The sequence below is a fragment of the Cibotium barometz genome, chromosome 58, assembly GCF_041138505.1.
Source record: "Cibotium barometz isolate CiBa-2024 chromosome 58, ASM4113850v1, whole genome shotgun sequence".
Classification (NCBI taxonomy): Eukaryota; Viridiplantae; Streptophyta; class Polypodiopsida; order Cyatheales; family Cibotiaceae; genus Cibotium; species Cibotium barometz.
Window position 1 is genome coordinate 31744499 of NC_141103.1, and position 6811 is coordinate 31751309.

Sequence of the window (6811 nt, forward strand, 5' to 3'; positions counted from 1 at the left end):
GGTAGCTTAGGAAATAGACCCGAATAGTCATGTGATGAATTGTAGTGATGCTCCTGTTCCTTGATATTAAGAAATAACCATTAGTATTATTATTCACTTATACCTTATTCATTTATGCCTTAGCCTAGGGGTAGCTTAGGAAATAGACCCGAATAGTCGACAAATTGTAGTGATGCTCCTGTTTTCCTTGAAATTCATGCCGTTATGCATTAGGTTAAGCACTAAAGATTATGACGATTATCAATAAAATTATGATAAGAGATCCAAATAAGAAAGCAATATACATATATGTGTAGTTCATATTTACAATTCTATGTAATCTTATCAGTACTAGGATGTTTAATATATTATGCATTGATCAATCTTAAATGCCTAAATGATGGTTTGTATACAATTTTATTAAATGTTTGATTGGTAAGCTCTATATTGGTTTATCTGCCAACACTTTTGGTGATCCTGCTATGATCAATTACTCAAACGATCATTTGAACATGTTTTGGCCATTATTCTGAGAATCATAAATTTTTTAACCTAGATTTTACTTAGGTGGATCATCTTCTCTTGCTAGTTGAATTGTTGATTGTCTAGTTTCTCCTTGTATTTCTTATCATTTAGATCTAGATGGCATTCGTCGTTCCATCTTACAGGTTGACGTCTTCTCCTTGTGTGATGTTGTTTTGCCTATCTTCTACACATTTTTATCTTGTTAGCTTATTTGAGGCATCTTGTGGATCAAGTCAAGGTGGTCACAAACTATAGGTGTTCTTCTTTGGGTCGTCTAGAACAACTTCTATTTTCCATGTTCAAGCCTTTTATCTCACTCTTATGTGGCTATTGAATATGGCATTTCTAGTCAGTTGGCCATTCTAACGTGGAGAACTTACTTCTTCTAGAAGCAGAGCACGACAAAGACTCTTATTAAGTCATCGATTGTTGTTTTACACTTCATTTATGACGGACCAAGTATGGCGTTATGGTGCTTGCCCAGGAGAGCAGATGCCATATCGCACTGGCAAATGACTCATGTCAGGAGTCGGGTTTGGAGAATCTTTGGAAGGATGCGCCCATGATAGAAGATAGGAAGAAAACTATGAGCCAAAAGAAGAGGAGGATGAGATAATAGATGATGACATCTCACAGAAGATATAGTCAGTAAGCATATTGCTTGCACAACTAGAGCCACTTTAATTGCCTCGAAAGCAGTTAGGAATCTCTTGATTTCCAGTATTATACTTGAAAGATTAAGTGTAAAACTTCATTTGCACATCATCTAGTGGTTCTAAGCTTAGTTAGTCTTGTGGTTGCTCATCTACCAGTGTCTTCATGTGCAGTTGGTCTTGCGTGGGCACATCATTACCTCAATAGTTATCGATTATGGCTCATCGTGTATCCCTAAAGTATACAAAGTTTCATGGTAAGAAGAAGGAGAACAACGACTCATTTCAAACAACAACAAAATCACCAAAACTACACCCTACCTCAAGTTTTACCTTACAAATTGAAAAAGATGCATTTTCTAATGGAAATAGACAAAATCAACAAAAATGCATCAAAATACTATAATTTTTTAAAACAATCCACATCATAATAAGGTACACTCCATGTAAAAGATAGTATATTTTAAATAATAAAAAACCTTACATATTACTATGAAAGGTGCTACAGTGACAAAAGTGAATAATTTTGGCAACTCATATCCCTTAAGTTAAATCATTTATTTTTTCCATTGAGATTTTCTCAGTTTCTTAACGTACACTACCATACATTTTCAAAGTGAACCCATGAACAAGGATTTCAACATCTTGGAGGTTTAACTTATCTATTTAACATTGATTCCTGCATGAGAGAAGCAAGCAAAAACAAGAGGTAAAGTGTAATTTTATGGTTTTTCTCTACTATTCTCAATGTTTTCACTTCTCAACCCCTCTCAAGCTTGCGAAGTTTCTAAAAGAATTGTAATGAATAATTAAGAAAAGTTTACATTTATGCTTAAATTAGGATGCTTTTTATGTTTATCTGTCTCTCCCCAAAAGAATGGTCATTCCTATGACCAATTCTCTATTCAAACGATGCTTCTCATGAATAAATTCTCAATTCACAAATCAAACTCTAGGCTTGTGAAGCTAGAGTTTAAGAAAGTGATTTTTATACTTTTATGTTTCTAAAATCCATAAATTAGAGCAAAAAGACAAACTCCCATGATAATTGAGATCCAAGAAATTCAATGGAAAAAGAGGAGTTTTTTGAGTATAACTCAATTTATGAATATTTATCAAAAGTGGAATTTTGAGCATTATTAAGAAATATGGGTAGAATTGATTTTTTGTAAATCCCATGAATTCTTTTATTCAAAAGATGAATATTGAACATAATTCACTTGAGAAAGAATATGAAAATAGCCATCTCGAGAAAAAGAACCTTTACCTAGGCCAAGAAATTGGGTAGAAATTCAGAAAAAGTCCCATCGTCAGTATCAAAGTAGAAAAAGCTACTAAATGGGAATAAGATGTGATAGGATGCAAATGGATGTGATAAGATGTGAATGTGATGCGATAGGATGTAAATGGATGTGATAGGATGTAAATGTGATGCGATAGGATGTGAATGGATGTGATAAGATGTGAATGGGATGTGATAAGATGTGAATGGATGTGATAAGATGTGAATGGGATGTGATAGGATGTGGTGTGATGTAAATGAATGTGGATGAGATGTGAAGTAAATGGATGTGGATATGAATGATGAGATGAGAATGAGATGTGGGGTTATGTGAAAGGATGAGATGTAAAGTAAATGGGTGTGGATGTGTATGTGATGTAAATGAATGTGGATATGAATGATGAGATGTGAGGGTATGTGAAAGAATGTGATATAAATGAACGTGGATATGATTGATGAGATGAGAATGAGATGTGATGTAAATGAATGTGGATATGAATGATGAGATGTGAGGTTATGTGAAAGAATGTGATATAAATGAACGTGGATATGATTGATGAGATGAGACTGAGATGTGAGGTTATGTGAAGAAAGGATGTGGATGTGGATATGTGGATGAGATGTGAGGTGATGTAAAGGGATGTGGATGTGAATGAGATGAGATGAGGATGAAATGTGATGTGATGTGAATCTATGTGGATGTGAATGTGAATGTATGGATGGATGTGGATAGACGTGCATGTGGATGTATGGATGGATGTGGATAGACGTGCACGTGGATGACTAGATGGATGTGGATGAATGAGATGGTAATGTGGATGGAATGAGTGAGATATGATGTGGATAGATGTGGATGTGATGTAATGTGGATAGAACGTATGTGATGGGATTGGAATGTAATGAATGTGATGGATGTGAATAGATGCGATGAAATGCGAATGTAGTGCGATGTAAATAGATGTGAATGGATGAGATGTGATGTGATGTGATGTGAATGGATGAGATGTGATGTGATGTGATGTGAATCGAGATAGATGTGAATGGATGAGATGTGATGTGATGTGATGTGCTATGAATCGGGATAGATGTGAATGGATGAGATGTGATGTCGATGTGATGTGAATCGGGATAGATGTGAATGTATGAGATGTGATGTGGATGTCATGTGAATTAGGATATATGTGAATGGGTGAGATGTGATGTGGATGTGATGTGAATCGGGATAGATGTGAATGGGTGAGATGTGATGTGGATGTGATGTGAATCGGGATAGATGTGATGTGGACGTGATGTAAATCAAGATAGATGTGAATGGGTGATATGTGATGTGATGTGATGTGAATCGGGATGGATGTGAATGGGTGAGATGTGATGTGGATGTGATGTGAATCGGGATGGATGTGAATAGATGAGATGTGATGTGAATGGATGTAATGTGATGTGATGTGAATTGGGGATAGATGTGAATGGATGAGATGTGATGTGAATGGATGTGATGTGATGTGATGTGGATCCGGGTAGATGTGAGTGGATGAGATGAGATGTGAATGGATGTGATGTGATGTGATGTGGCGATGGGTAGATGAGAATGAATGAGATGTGATGAGGATAGATGTGGATAGATGTGATAAAAGGCCGGAACGATCTTTTCTTTGTAGAGAAATTACTTTCCCTGGCTGTGTAGCTATCAGATAACCACCAGATATGTAATCTTGAATTGAAGTAAATACAATTTTAATTTTTTTGCCTCACTGTCTTATTAAGGTTTTTCAATTGTCTTGTGCAAGTTTTATTTCTTTGTGATAGTGTAAGGTTGGTCACACAAGCATCTGTGGCTTGAGCCACTAGTAAATTGAAAATGACCTTGCGATGGAAGGATACGTTCTTGCTTTCGCATACCATTTTTTTAAAATTTTTTGGTACTTACAAATTTTAAAAGTTTTTAAAATTTTTATAACAAGGTGCCCATTTATAAACGATACTTTACTCATTTTCATCAATTGACAATTATCGCTCTCTCCTAACACTTGCTCTCAATTTCGCACACCTTTCTGTATCACACACTCTCTATTTCTTCCAATCACTCATAGTCATGGCACCTCTACTTGACGCACTTATTGCACAGCTAGGAAAGCTTGAGTTACTTCATAGGGTTGATGAGATCGTCCCTATGTTTGAGGGAGCAATTGATGTGCGTGCAACAATGCATCTACACGCAGATGCTTTTACAGATGTCATTCAGTATATGGATGAACACATCAGCACATACTCCATCATGTTTGAGGGTGATGAGGGCCTATGGGTTCCAGTTGACCTCATCAAGTACATATTCAGGGAAGACAAGAATTTTAGATTTCGCCTATCCAGGTTTTTAAAATCCCTCACAGAAAAGGACTACAGAAATGAGGAGGAAGACTTACTCCTGGATCTACAAATGGGCAACATCGGCACTTCTTTCCTAAGCTGGGACATGGTTTTGGTCCTTCTGTTACAAGAGGGTGTGGCGAAAGAAAGTGGCAAGGAAAAAGAAAAGGGCAAAGTAAAGCTAATGGAGCAGGTCCAAGAGGCCCATGCTGAGGAAGAGAATGTTACAGAACAATGGGAGGCCTCAATGGCATTGGTTACTCTACAAGAGAATGTCCCCGAGGAGGTTCCGGACCTAGTTCTAGAGGGCGATGAAGTACTCGAGGAGGTCCCAGACCTTGTTATCATGTCTTTGCATCCAATCATTATTGATGGGAAAGAGTTTTTGTTTTTGGATGACATTGCCAAGACACTCGGGTTTCGTGAGGATGAGGCACTTTCTATTATTGTCGTGAATGCTGGGGGTCAAGACAAAGGAAAAGTGAAAATCTCTTTTGAGGATGACAACCTCACAAAAGCGCTTGCATACGATATTGGTAGCAGTACCTTGGAAGTTGTAGTGGCCAAAGCGCTCGTTGAAATAAAGCAAGAAGTGCAATTCTATAAGAGCGTAGCTGCCTTTGAACCACACATGCCCTTGGTTGCTGGCGATGCTCAAGACCAAGGAAGCATAAACTTGACGAATGAGCAACTAGTTGCAAGTGACGATGCAACTGAGGTATGTCCTTACTTCTTAGTTGTAAAGCAAATTATTTTTAGTTGTATCATTTCACGCTTCCTAACTTCTATATTGACATGTTGACAGACTGCTTTTGAAGTGGACAAGTTTGCTATGCGCGTAGGAGGAACGCGGCCAAAGTCAGAGGGTCGAGATGCATCTCTTTGGCACTACATACCTGCCCTCAGAGCCGACATAGTGCGGGTTTTTCATTTAGACTATGCAGAGATCGCCTATGCCGAGCTCCTAAAATGTAAAGCACTTAGTGCAGTCTTATCGGAGAACCCCTTAGCCTCGAACATAAATAAATGTATTTTGGTAGCTAGGGAAGCTGTCTTGTATTGCTTTACGGGCAACCATCCCGGCTCAGTTTTAGGCCATTGTGCCCTTTCTCAGGCTCAAGGAATCAATGAGCCGAGTGATGTATTCCAAAGCTTAGGCCAGAAACCAGCCTCTAGAACTCTCTCTCCTGAGCTCTTCCAAGAGCTTATTAAAAAGATGTAATGCAAACTTCTCTTCCAAGTTTAATAAAATTTTTTTGTTGTGCATTGTAAGTTGTGATTTTTCCTGGCGTACTTGTGATATACCATTTCAAGCCTCGCAATTTTAAGATTTTGTTCATGTTTTCATAGAAAATATTGTTTAGGATTCATTTTAATTGAGATCGTGATTAAAAAAAGTAATCGAGATTGGGTTAGAGCGGTATGAAAAAATATTGTATTTATAGATGTATACACACTCACATATATGTATATATATATGTACATATATGTATATATATACATATATATGTGTGTGTGTGTGTGTGTGTGTGTACCTATATATATATATAAGATTCTGGGGCTATTGAAAGATATATATATATATAATATATATATATATATAAAAGATATATAGGATATATATATATATAAGACATAAGATATTATAAGATTTTAAGGCTATTATAAGATATATATAAATATATATAATATCTTATATAAATATATAATATTTTGGGGCTGTTAGGGCACCTAAAGGGTCTTATGAGCCTCACCAGACCAAAGACATCAAAATAAAAATAAAAAAAATACCATGTGCGCTACGGCGCGTAAATCGACATTTTGACTTGGTCAAACTAGCGATTAACGCGCCGTAGCGCACATGGCATTTTTTTTTATTTTTTTGGCCTTGAGGCTCATGAGGCACTCTATAAGGGTCTCTAGGTGACTTTATAAGATCTACCTTTTTTGTATATATAAATATACATATATGTGTGTGTGTGTGTGTACATATATATATATATATATA